The sequence below is a fragment of the Haliotis cracherodii genome, unplaced genomic scaffold (assembly GCF_022045235.1).
Source record: "Haliotis cracherodii isolate W230 unplaced genomic scaffold, xgHalCrac1.p SCAF_3, whole genome shotgun sequence".
In the NCBI taxonomy this organism is placed as follows: Eukaryota; Metazoa; Mollusca; class Gastropoda; order Lepetellida; family Haliotidae; genus Haliotis; species Haliotis cracherodii.
In genome coordinates this window covers 34,080,752-34,094,782 of record NW_027266286.1, presented here as the reverse complement: position 1 = coordinate 34,094,782, position 14,031 = coordinate 34,080,752, and positions in this window count along the sequence as shown.

Genomic DNA, 14,031 nt, shown 5'->3' with positions numbered 1-14,031 from the left:
ACTGACAGTGAGACACTGGATACATACTGACAGTGAGACACAGGATACACACTGACAGTGAGACACTGGATACACACTGACAGTGAGACACTGGATACATACTGACACTGAGACACTGGATACATACTAACAGTGAGACACTGGATACACACTGACAGTGAGACACTGGATACATACTGACAAGGAGACACTGGATACATACTGACACTGAGACACTGGATACACACTGACAGTGAGACACTGGATACATACTGACAGTGAGACACTAGGGATACATACTGACAGTGAGACACTGGATACATACTGACAGTGAGACACTGGATACATACTAACACTGAGACACTGGATACATACTGACAGTGAGACACTGGATACATACTGACAGTGAGACACTGGATACATACTGACAGTGAGACACTGGATACATACTGACAGTGAGACACTGGGGATACATACTGACAGTGAGACACTGGATACATACTGACAGTGATACACACTGACAGTGAGACACTGGATACACACTGACAGTGAGACACTGGATACACACTGACAGTGAGACACTGGATACATACTGACAGTGAGACACTGGATACATACTGACACTGAGACAATGGATACATACTAACAGTGAGACACTGGATACACACTGACAGTGAGACACTGGATACATACTGACAGTGCGACACTGGATACATACTGACACTGAGACACTGGATACATACTGACAGTGAGACACTGGATACATACTGACACTGAGACACTGGATACATACTGACAGTGAGACACTGGATACATACTGACAGTGAGACACTGGATACATACTAACACTGAGACACTGGATACATACTGACAGTGAGACACTGGATACATACTAACACTGAGACACTGGATACATACTGACAGTGAGACACTGGATACATACTGACAGTGAGACACTGGATACATACTGACAGTGAGACACTGGATACATACTGACACTGAGACACTGGATACATACTAACAGTGAGACACTGGATACATACTGACAGTGAGACACTGGATACATACTGACAGTGATACACTGGATACATACTGACACTGAGACACTGGATACATACTGACAGTGAGACACTGGATACATACTGACAGTGAGACACTGGGGATACATACTGACAGTGAGACACTGGATACATACTGACAGTGAGACACTGGATACATACTAACACTGAGACACTGGATACATACTGACAGTGAGAAACTGAATACATACTGACAGTGAGACACTGGATACATACTGACATTGAGACACTGGATACATACTGACAGTGAGACACTGGATACATACTGACAGTGAGACACTGGATACATACTAACAGTGAGACACTGGGGATACATAGTAACAGTGAGACACTGGATACTGACAGTGAGACACTGGATGCATACTGACAGTGAGACACTGGGGATACATACTAACAGTGAGACACTGGATACATACTGACATTGAGACACTGGATACATACTTACAGTGAGACACTGGGGATACATACTGACAGTGAGACACTGGATACATACTGACAGTGAGACACTGGATACATACTGACAGTGAGACACTGGATACATACTGACAGTGAGACACTGGATACATACCGACAGTGAGACTCTGGATACATACCGACAGTAAGACACTGGGGATACATACTGACAGTGAGACACTGGATACATACTGACAGTGAGACACTGGATACATACTGACAGTGAGACACTGGATACATACTGACACTGAGACACTGGATACATACTGACAGTGAGACACTGGATACATACTGACAGTGAGACACTGGATACATACTAACAGTGAGACACTGGGGATACATAGTAACAGTGAGACACTGGATACTGACAGTGAGACACTGGATGCATACTGACAGTGAGACACTGGGGATACATACTAACAGTGAGACACTGGATACATACTGACATTGAGACACTGGATACATACTTACAGTGAGACACTGGGGATACATACTGACAGTGAGACACTGGATACATACTGACAGTGGAACACTGGATACATACTGAGAGTGAGACACTGGATACATACTGACAGTGAGACACTGGATACATACCGACAGTGAGACTCTGGATACATACCGACAGTAAGACACTGGGGATACAAACTGAAAGTGAGACACTGGATACATACTGACAGTGAGACACTGGATACATACTGACAGTGAGACACTGGATACATACTGACAGTGTGACACTGGATACATACTGACACTGAGACACTGGATACATACTGACATTGAGACACTTGATACATACTGACAGTGAGACACTGGATACATACGAACAGTGAGACACTGGGGATACATACTAACAGTGAGACACTGGATACATACTGACAGTGAGACACTGGATACTTACTGACAGTGAAACACTGGATACATACTGACAGTGAGACACTGGATACATACTAACAGTGAGAAACTGGATACATACTTACAGTGAGACACGGGATACATACCAACAGTGAGAAACTGGATACATACTTACACTGAGACACTGGATACATACTGACAGTGAGACACTGGGGATACATACTAACAGTGAGACACTGGATACATACTAACAGTGAGAAACTGGATACATACTGACAGTGAGACACTGGATACATACTGACAGTGAGACACTGGATACATACCAACAGTGAGACACTGGATACATACCGACAGTGAGACACTGGGGATACATACTGACAGTGAGACACTGGATACATACTGACAGTGAGACACTGGATATATACTGACAGTGAGACACTGGATACATACTAATAGTGAGAAACTGGATACATACTGACACTGAGACACTGGATACATACTGACAGTGAGACACTGGATACATACCAACAGTGAGACACTGGATACATACTGACACTGAGACACTGGATACATACTAACAGTGAGACACTGGATACATACTGACAGTGAGACACTGGATACATACTGACAGTGAGACACTGGATACACACTGACAGTGAGACACTGGATACTTACTGACAGTGAGACACTGGATACATACTGACAGTGAGACACTGGATACATACTAACAGTGAGAAACTGGATACATACTGACAGTGAGACACTGGATACATACTGACAGTGAGACACTGGATACATACCAACAGTGAGACACTGGATACATACTGACAGTGAGACACTGGGGATACATACTGACAGTGAGACACTGGACACATACTGACAGCGAGACACTGGATACATACTTACAGTGAGACACTGGGGATACATAGTAACAGTGAGACACTGGATACATACTGACAGTGAGACACTGGGGATACATACTTACAGTGAGACACTGGGGATACATACTGACAGTGAGACACTGGATACATACTGACAGTGAGACACTGGATACATACTGACAGTGAGACACTGGATACATACCGACAGTGAGACTCTGGATACATACCGACAGTAAGACACTGGGGATACATACTGACAGTGAGACACTGGATACATACTGACAGTGAGACACTGGATACATACTGACAGTGAGACACTGGATACATACTGACAGTGTGACACTGGATACATACTGACACTGAGACACTGGATACATACTGACATTGAGACACTGGATACATACTGACAGTGAGACACTGGATACATACGAACAGTGAGACACTGGGGATACACACTGACAGTGAGACACTGCATACATACTGACAATGAGATACTGGCTACATACTAACACTGAGACACTGGATACATACTGACAGTGAGACACTGCATACATACTGACAGTGAGACACAGGATATATACTGACAGTGAGACACTGGATACATACGAACAGTGAGACACTGGGGATACACACTGACAGTGAGACACTGGCTACTTACTAACACTGAGACACTGGATACATACTGACAGTGAGACACTGCATACATACTGACAGTGAGACACTGCATACATACTGACAGTGAGACACTGGATACATCCTAACAGTGAGACATATCACTTGGATGGAAGAGATCTTCCAAATACCTTCAGTCTAGAAGCCGTGCTGACATTTAGGTAGTGTAATTAAGCTTGACTTTTCCAGAATCGAATATCTTGGATTATCTCAACGGGTAGGCATGTACTAAAGGCCCAAGATGCACCACCATGTCAAATGAATGCCCTTTAAGTACAACATTTGAACCACATAAATCTGTCATGAGCTAATGCACATAGATTATTGTCACACAACAGCGTCCCAACACAACAGCTGTCCTTCGATTTTAGGGAGAAGCACCTGCAGAAATCTCTCCCTAAACTGTAGAGTTTTTGTCCATTTTAAGTCTATCACAAATGCTCCAACGCACAGGGAGACATCTTCAACACACATGTGCTTGCTGGCATCAAACACACTTTTACACAAAAAGTTGCTGGATCTAAACATACCGAAAAATCCTGTTAAACATGCAGTAGTATAGGTAATAGGGGTTCTTGACCACTTCCACTGGAGCCGGATTTATTACCTATACTGCTACTACAGGGGGGATTTTTTATGCGTAAATGATGATGCGATTCAACGATCGTCATGAGATTAAGTTAAATTGGCTCTAGCTCACCACTACCTGGGGCCAATCATTGCTTTAGATGAGCCTAAATGGTAATAAAAATATTCTTCATTATTTTTATCGATAAAGCGATATTCAACATTTTTATTAAGTTCTTCGTTCATTTTACTAGGAGACCAGACTATATAATTACACTCTTCTTGTAAAAATTGATCAGAAACAATTGATAACCGTATTTGGTTGGTTTGACATCACAGATATAATAAAAACCTTGTGGTAATTCTCTCCATTTAATAGTTTTTTCGATCTCCATTATTATATATATTTATGTAAGCATTTGTCTAAATGTGATCAAGCGATAGTAAGCAATCTATTTTTAATCTCCAACCAGTTCTTTGGTTTTGGCACGGAATAATTGATGCGCTTGTTGCCTCCCCTGTTCTATGAACTTTTTTTTCTCATCCTCGCCAATACCACTGGTCTTATCAGATTTTGATCGAATCTCCTGCTTCATTTCGTTGTATTTGGTGAGTTCTGACAACACTAAACAAAACTCATCCTCTGATATCTTACAATTGACCATTGCTGTCGAAATATGATCCTAAATGCTGTTCAACTTTGCTTCGGTGAGTATCCGAATACTATCGTGTTTTAATGCTTTCTTTTGTAACCTACGAGAAATGAATTTTATCGCTATTCCTGCCAGTCCCGAGACTCCGGCGGCTATTTCCATGCCGAGCACGATAGGCGCGGCGATTATAGTTGATAGTAAACCGACACCAGCTACACCGAGTCCCATGCCAGCCGCTACAAGAGCGGTGTCAACTCTGTCCAGAGCATTCACGGCTCTGCGATACTTTTCATACAATCCAAGTCTCAACTCCCTATCCTTCTCTATTCGATGTTTTATGTCGCTTATTTGATGTAATCGAAATCCATCAACAGTTTCCATCTTTTCAATTGTTTCATCGAGCGCTGGATATAAACTCATAGTGTATATTACGAATATATAATAGTCTTTAATTGGTCTTGCTTAAATGTTTTGAGAGTATACATCAACCTTATCAAATGTATATTATGCGGCAAGAATATCTTAGTAAGAGAAATACTACCACTTTTAATAATTTGAACCCCTTCGAGGGTTGCAACGGGCGATGCTCCGACATGAATAATACTGCAACGTTGACGCTTGTGTTTCTTGAGCCATTTAATCGATAGACCTGGTAATATTTTGAAGGCATCTACCTGTACATCTCCGAACAAGACTTCAATGATAAGCGTAGAAATATTAGGTATTGCACTCAAGTTAACTTTAATATCATCGAATTCAGCAACCAAATTTAAACTAACATTTTGTAAGGCCGGACGACTATATAACATATGACCTGTTTTTTCTGGCAGGGGAGTGACTAACACACTTTTTCGTTTTGACGGGATATAGGCCGCGAGTACGATACCACTATTCATTATCTTAGTTACATTATGTCCCTTACCCATCATCACATAAGGTGGGGTAATGACGATATTCAGTAGGCACTCGATGTTTGCTTCGACCATAGTCCATTTATTCTCACCGTTGAGAATAATATTGTACAGAGTGTTTTTAAGGAGTCTACTAACGTCGACATTGCTTAAATCTTCTAGATTTTCTGGGAATGTAACTTCATTCCGCTTGTATACATTATCGTGTAAGTGTAAAGCGTATAACTTACCATTGTTACCGGGTTTATCGAATCCTTCTGTGTCTCCGAGATCGGAAAGCGCAATTGTATTACATTGTCTGAGCGTTCCAGGGCCTGATGCATCAACCATTATATATAATATGGAGTGTTACACTTAAGTATCCTATATGTACAGGTTGGTGTTTTAAATCTAATACAGAAATTTTGAGGTCTGAAATAATACCCCGCTTTAATTTTTTATATTGTAATGTTAAGAAAGATTCCGTTCTACCGCTATTGTAATTTTCATTTTTCACTGGAATAGATCTGAGCAGAGTTGAAGGACTTTCTAGTTGAATATTATCCGTCGTGCTTATTTGATCAAGATGGATGAACAACTCTTTATAGGGAACTAAATCGGACAATGTCTTTCCATCAAATGTTGACCTGGTTACTATTAAAATTGCTCCTGTAGTAAATCCAAGTGTAACTGATAATTTCCCTACAATCCGTACACCTTTTTCTCCAGTGTCGAATTTCAACATTCCATTCAACTCATTTTGTGTTAGACTAATTCCATTAGGCTTAAAAATTTCATCATTGAGTGAGCATACGCTGTAATACCCATCAGGTATAATAATGATTTTTTCAATAATACCTTTATCACCTAGTATCCATATCTCATTATTTCTTTTCGCAGCACTTATATTGGTCCACTGCGGGTAATACGTTACATCGCATAGGGTGACTTCGAGTTGACCATCCGAGTTATCGATAGTATGAAGCAGTTCAATAGACTGACCATTTGTTATTCCCGGGAGTGTAACATACATATTAAATATACAATGATACTATATCATAACTTAAATATGAAATCAACTTACATTACTAATCAATCGATTATAGTAACTGCCTCTGGTGCTGAGTTTACCGTTAAATTGCACGATATCTTTAAAAAATACAGTTTCACGGCAACTAGCGATAAAATGGTGCACGATTGGTTTCACAATCCGATGCAATTTTGGCAGAATCAGTTAAACTTTGCCATATGGTGTGCCACAACGGGATGTGGCGTATCTGTTAATGACCCAGGATTTAAACTATATAAGTCTGTTATATTATTTCACGTGTACTATCAGATTAGACGTATACTTAAAGAAATTAATGCTCCATTACAGCTGGATCCAGCATGGAATCACGCAAATAATATTTATGATAAGAGGGCCTTCGAACGTATTTGTAATGAATTTAATGTTTCTACGAGTACAGAGTGGCACATTAGTGGACCTAGCCATGGTCTAGGTATTCCGTACTCTGGACAAAGAACTATTAAAGATAAAAGCGATTATTTAATTAAAGAGGGTGTGATCCCTTCAAGTGAGTGAGTGAGTGAGTATGGTTTTACGCCGCTTTTAGCAATATTCCAGCAATATCACGGCGGGGGACACCAGAAATGGGCTTCACACATTGTACCCATGTCGGGAATCGAACCCGGGTCTTCAGCGTGACGGATCCCTTCAAGCTTTGCTCTCTCGGATAAACAGTTTAGAGCAGATCGTATGAACTTTAAGAGTGGCATTCCTTATATTGTAACAAAGTTTGTGCATCCAAACGATACAACAGACGGTTGGAATGAATTTCTTAATGATAAAACGGAAAATAATTTTACTAACCCAGGATTTGAAAGATTTAATGAATCGATAAGAACTTATGTATGGGCAATTCTCGGAGCACAATCACAAACACGAACGTCCATTATTGGTACTGGGACGGCTTTTCGATGCGCAAAAACAGTTTGTCTCAAACGTGGAGGACGCCATTAATTCACCAGTTGACATACCATCGTCTATAAAGCATTTTCAAGATGTATTACAGTACGCTCAATCCAAAGTGGACTTCGTTTATGCGCCGGGACTATACATGTCTTCGAGTAATATGGAACTTAAGATCGGTCAAGTGATAGGCTATAATAATAAAATTGTTATTGCTACCGATCAACAAAAAACCAGGTATAAATTCAGATATTAACGTCGAATTAATAACGCAAACGATCACAGGCGAAAAGGGAATAGTCAAGCCACAAACACCAACTATCGCACAACCATCAACTAACGCACAAGTGTCACCGCATATTGCGGCTAAAAATCAACAACATATCGATGAAAAAACAGCGCTTGTATTAGGTGGAGTCGCTGCTGGTTTACTCATGATTTGGTTAAATAGTTCTTAGCGAACTGATTTGGTTAAATAGTTCTTAGCGAATACATACAACAGCCCTGCGATTGCTACGATCAGCCCCCAGAAGTTTTGACTAAGCCAAGTGGTGGTCTTAGCTAATAAATTCAATAGCCAGGAAACAACACTACCTATTATGCCGGGAAGTGCGGCCGCGGCTTTTTCTGCGAGCTTTCCCAGTGCTGAGCCTAATGCTTTTAAATGATTTTTTATCCACTCTTTCATACCACCCCTATCACTAGGGGGTGTGGGCGGTGTACCACCACCTGTGCCACCGGTTAACGAGAGAGTCAAAGTCGATATAATAAATCCCAACGCGGTTAAAATACTGGCAATTGTTATTCCCTGTTCTCTGAACAAGGTTTTAATTTTATCGGCCAGTGTAGTGTCAACGTTGAGGACTTGATTGATAGTTTCTCGAATTCGACTGATTTGTGAACAAAGTGCCTTTCTATTACTGGAAGCTGCTTCGAGGCGGGCCAATCTTTCGTCTTCTAAAGTACGCAATCTTTCCGCTACGCGGCGTCTACTGAACTCATCGCCAGCCTGTTCAAGTTTTGTTTTCTCGTAATCTATATGCTTGTCGATTTCGGATATCTTGGCTGTATTATTCATGTGTTCTCCCCGCATTGTTCGCATTGCCTTGTCAAGACCTCGTAATTCCCTAATACTAAACTCCGAGGATGGTACACTGGCAGTGGAATTATCGTAATAGGTATCTAAGATTTCTCCGAGTCCGTTCGAGGCCACCATCGAGGCTGCTTCCAAATTATCTGTATTATCGAGTTCAGTACGCACGGTTCGAAGAACCTTAGTAGTCTTCACGGGAGGTTTTGCTCGTCCGTAGTCCACAAAACCTAATTTATCACGAACAAACCCAGTGCCGTGTTTATTGGCTATCGTAGACAAGGCTAGGGGTTTACGAGTACGAGAATGCATAAGATCAATATCGGGTTCGTCGTGTATTCGCAATATTCCTTTACCATCTATCGTAAACTTTGAATAGTCACGACCTATTGGGGTAACATAATTTTTATCTTCTTTTAAGGCATCGTAATAATCATTGACGTTTGATTGTAAAAGTTCATCGTTAAGACCACTAAACCTGGTTTCATCAGTATCTTCGATTGGATTCTGGTTATCAAAGTCATCAAAGGTACTTAGATCAAAGTCATTAATATCAAAATCAGTCATTTTTATATTAAACATAGGGTACATGTTTTCAATATAACAATGTCTTCGCAATACGGACGCAAGTTAAACCCACAACGTAGACTTCGAGATCCATTAGGGGTCAAAGCAATTCGTCAGTCTGTAACTATAACTAATAACCCTGGTACCATCGATCAGAATCAAACGCTTCTGGTTTGCTTTCCTAATCTCGGCGCACACGATGTGTTAGTTCCGGGAACTGTCCGACTAGCATTTACGATTAGTTTGACTTCTACCGACGTTAACAGGGAGCCCGTTCAGAACATAGGTCGTGCTATCGTTAAGAAAATCGCGATTAAAATTAGCGGTAATGAGGTTTTGAGTATCGACGATAGCGATGTATACTATTGTTACATGGATCTCTGGAGAACGGATAAAGAGCGGGAAAACTTACAGTACCAAGGTATTTGTAATAAGAACACATTGAGACTGCGCGTGGGCGCTGGAAATGGTGTTGATACCAACGAAAAAGATAAGGCCGTTGCCGACACATTAGGTAACCAATTCTATGTTCCCCATGACTTTGAATTACTAGATTCCCACATGCCCTTTTATACCCGAAGTTTAGCCATTTTGTACGATCGCGTGCTGCGACACCGAAAGATCACGAGGGACAAAAAAGATACGATGTGGAATATTAATCTAAACGTCCCCACGAGGTCGTTGAAGGGTATTTTAATGTTGTTCGAGGACCCCTCCGATGCGTTTAAAAGAAATACCGAGAAGTTCTACAATCCCAAGATTACAAAAGTAGAATTGACTATCGAGGGCGTTCCTAATCAACTATATAGCCAAGGAATGCTAGCGTATCACCAGTGGGATGAGATTAAAAAACTTCCTTCTATAAAACGTTCTCCGGAAGTTAACGCGGTCGTGAAAGATCTGTCTCTCGGGAGTGTATCAATGGGTGAGTACCTCACCATGAAGTACGCGCTATGGCTCGACATGCGAACAACGGACGATGACCAACAGATAACGAAGCTCCAGGAAACGGCTGGTAAATTAAACATATATTTGTACATGATTATGGATGCGCAACTTAATATACAGAATGGGCGATTCGTGCAAGCAATCTATTAATAATCTTTTACCTAAAGATCCGCACTGTGTTATCATATGCGGGCAAACGGGCTGTGGAAAAACAGCTTTTATTCTAGATATTTTACAAAGTCATTATCGGGACGTTTTTAATCATATTATTATTCTGTGCCCGACAATAAGCGTTAATAAAACATACCTATCGAGAGATTGGGTAATGAATGACGACGGGGTACACAGAGTCGATCCGGGCGATCGTTTACAAGACGACTGCAGCGCGAGTAAAGAATTAACAAAAAAGAAAGATATGCTTCCGTATTTAGCATTCTCCGGACGGCATACTCAACATAGCGTTTGGGTACTTACTCAAAAATACACAACTCTGTCCTGAAAGATCTCAGAGAGCATACCAAATGGGTAGCGCTGTTTCATTGCAAAGATCGAGATTCATTCGAGGAATGTTTACGCGAAAATGACTTCATTTATACCAACCTCGAACATGACAAAGTCAGAAAACTGTTAGCGGCAACGAATCATTGTAAACTCGTATTAAAAACCGATCAACCAGCTGCTTATGCAATTGCTTAGCAAAATGTAGAAAAAATGTAGCAAAAATGTAGCAAAATGTGGCAAATATAGCAAAATTATAGCAAAAATACAATAAATTGAACATTAGCGGTTAATATGACATAGAATGTGGTTCGAAATCCTCATTCTTTCGCAACAGTTCATTATTACAGGATGTATTGGATATGCCATATCATATCATGTTAGACTTAAATATCTCCTTAGGTATTACATTATGGAATGCGCCAAACTCATCGAACAAATGCTCAAAGAATCTGATGCTGAAGTAGTTACAGATGAATCTTTAGATAAACATAGAGAAAGAAAGAAGAGTCTAGACTGGGAGCTACCATGACTAAAACGATAGGGTCGGCTATGTTACAACTATATACAGTCGTAGCTAGTACGTTTCTCCCTATCCCGGCAGAACATCGCATGTATTTATGCGAATTTCTAGAGAAAGACCCATTCATCGAACCAATATAAGCTCAGTGAGCTGTGAGTTTTATCATAGATACGGAATGTTCTTAGCTCCGTTCACCACAGCTTTAATAACGGCTAGGTATTGTCAATTTAAACATACGTGCATACTTAATAATATAAATGGAGATTGCGGAAACACAATCACAACAGACACCACAGATTGTGAACGAAACTGCAAAACAGATTGTGGAAACGCAACAACATGTGAACGAGGAACAACTAGTGAATGAGGAACCACAACAAACACAAAAACAACCCAGAGTTACTAAGAACCCCCCAAAAATAGCCGCAGGAAGAAAGGGAGGACTGGCGAGGAAAGCGAAATTAATAAATAATTCAAATTTTAATCCGATTAAAACTTGGGCACTATTAGGAGTTGCTGGTATAGCGGCTGTATGGTTCTTTTATAAGACCGGAGAAGAGAAAACGTCACCCCCAATGCAACAACAAGTTCAATTAGAGGTTAGCCCCCATATAATGCTATAAGAAGCATGACTACTCCAGTTACAGACTGTAAAATGTTTGTAAACGCAACGTATCATTCAGCGGTGGTCACCGGCTTGGCCATTGGCTATGCTCGTATGGCTAAAATGGTTACTAAAGCCACACCTCCCAAGCTAGATTTTAATATTTTTGACATCGGTATGATGGCTCTGGATATTGGATTGGCTATGGCAACGAAGGATATGCTCATCAAACAAGGGCTTATCCCGGAAGACATAATGAAGTAATTAAACATTTGAATATTTTATATTATTGAAGAAGGCACCAATTGCGATGATGGTCAGTGAAGCTATTGTTAATGCTCTAGCTTTTTCGGGGAGTTATTATTTATTTTCTAGTATGAGGGAATCAAACGCTAAAGAAGTTGAAGAGGAACGTAAACGACATAACGAAGCAATGGAACAACTCCAAGCAGCTCAGTCACAATATACGCGGCAGAGAATGAAGAGATTAGACTTTATTCATGAAAAACTGCTTAAGGAAGGACATTCAATTCAAAGGTTTAAGGATGTCGAATCTGCCATGCACGAATACTTCCTCGTTTATGGGAAAAAACTCGACCCAATACCGAGACCAACAATGAGTCAGTTTTATACACCGTCAGAGGAACAAAAGAACCGCGAGGTCACATTTGTGATTATGGGATTGACTGCTGTATTGATTTTCAGCTATACAATTACGCATAAATAACCACAGCTGTGGCTATGCATCACCAGTGTAGATGTGATTTGCATTTAGACAAATGATATGATAGATGTATAACCATGAATAATTGCAAATTTACACTCATGGGTAAGAAGACTCTATGTAACCGACGCTGTGTTGAAATTTACTGCGGCATACACAATTATTACATCAGGCGCGGAAACATAAACTATACGTGTTCTGTATGCGGGATAGGGGTCAAAGCTTGTTATTGTTTATGTAAGGAACACGGTGCTGATAGGGTCAGGAACCAGATTATTTATGCTAGGAAGAGAGATTACATCAACGAGAGGAATAGGTTGGGGAGAATACGTATTTAGATATATGAAAACAACCAATTAGACATTTGTCTCATTTTGCATATACCATTCAACCACAATGGTTTTTGTCAGAGAGTTAAAAGCTATGGCAAAGCAACGTGGTCTACGTGGATATTCTCGAATGAGAAAAGCTGAATTGATTACCTTACTCTGTTTGGAATACAACAAACCCCAGACTGTTAGAGAACTCAAAGCTCGAGCGAGAAACAGTGGGCTGAGAGGTTATTCTCGAATGAGAAAAGCTGAATTGATCGCTTTACCCATATCCGCCGGCGTTGGTAAATATCTAAGAGGTTGGAAGATGGATATTAATTCCAACATGGATGTTAACGATATTAAGCCCATCATATCGAGTAAAATTAACGAGGAGTTAGATGATTTACATAGTATAAAATACCAGCTGACGATTAAAATGTTATTGAGTAAAAGTAACACAGACGATAGCACCGAATATACCGAACCATATTTCCGTAGCAATCAAGAAGTTATAACGGAATCCGATACTATAAACGCATCATTAGATACATCAATTCAGAGGATACAGGAAACTTTAGAACGTTGGACTAATAGAGGTTCGGGTTGGGTTTTGGATAGAATCGATAGTTTATATTTAGATATACCAAATTATATGCCCTTCAAAGGTGCATCTTATATAGATTTACCCCCGTATTATAAGAAGAAAAAAGCCATAATTAACATCAAAAATAAATCCGATGACTGTTTAAGAATGATGATAAGATC